Here is a 464-nt window from a genome sequence, read left to right as displayed (position 1 = left end):
AGGGACAGTTGGTGTCAGAGTTGGTTGGAGGGTAGTGGCATGTCTGACCTCTGTCTCATAGGAGTCAGCCTTGGCCTGTTGATGCTGATGGTGATTCTCTCTCCCCCTCAGAAAGTAAAGGAGATCAGATGCTGCCCACATCCTTTTACAGACTCAAAGAAGAATGCCTTAAATAAAACACAAAAAAAACATAAACCATAAAGAAAAGACAGATAAATTCAAGAATCAGTTTACAAAAGACAGAGCATAAAGAGAGAGTAAAGATATACCACAAACTGAAAGAAGATATTTGCATCACATGTAACGAAATCAGATTAATATAAAGAACATTCATGACTCAATTAGAAAAAAGATGAACAGTGCTTGCTTCGGCAGCACTTATACTAAAATTGGAATGATACAGAGAAGATTAGCATGGCCCCTGCGCAAGGATGACACACAAATTCGTGAAGCATTCCATATTT

At 38.6% G+C, this 464-nt stretch overlaps 1 non-coding gene across 1 annotated transcript; it reads left to right on the top strand.

Moving 5' to 3' along the window:
* Positions 1-359: 359 nt before the first annotated feature.
* Positions 360-464, top strand: LOC122152015. Its single transcript, XR_006164371.1, has one exon. It is a non-coding gene; the product is annotated as a U6 spliceosomal RNA (small nuclear RNA).

The sequence above is a fragment of the Orycteropus afer genome, unplaced genomic scaffold (assembly GCF_000298275.1).
Source record: "Orycteropus afer afer isolate SDZICR_OR568_19922 unplaced genomic scaffold, OryAfe1.0 scaffold00016, whole genome shotgun sequence".
In the NCBI taxonomy this organism is placed as follows: Eukaryota; Metazoa; Chordata; class Mammalia; order Tubulidentata; family Orycteropodidae; genus Orycteropus; species Orycteropus afer.
This window is presented reverse-complemented; position numbering and strand designations above follow the sequence as displayed.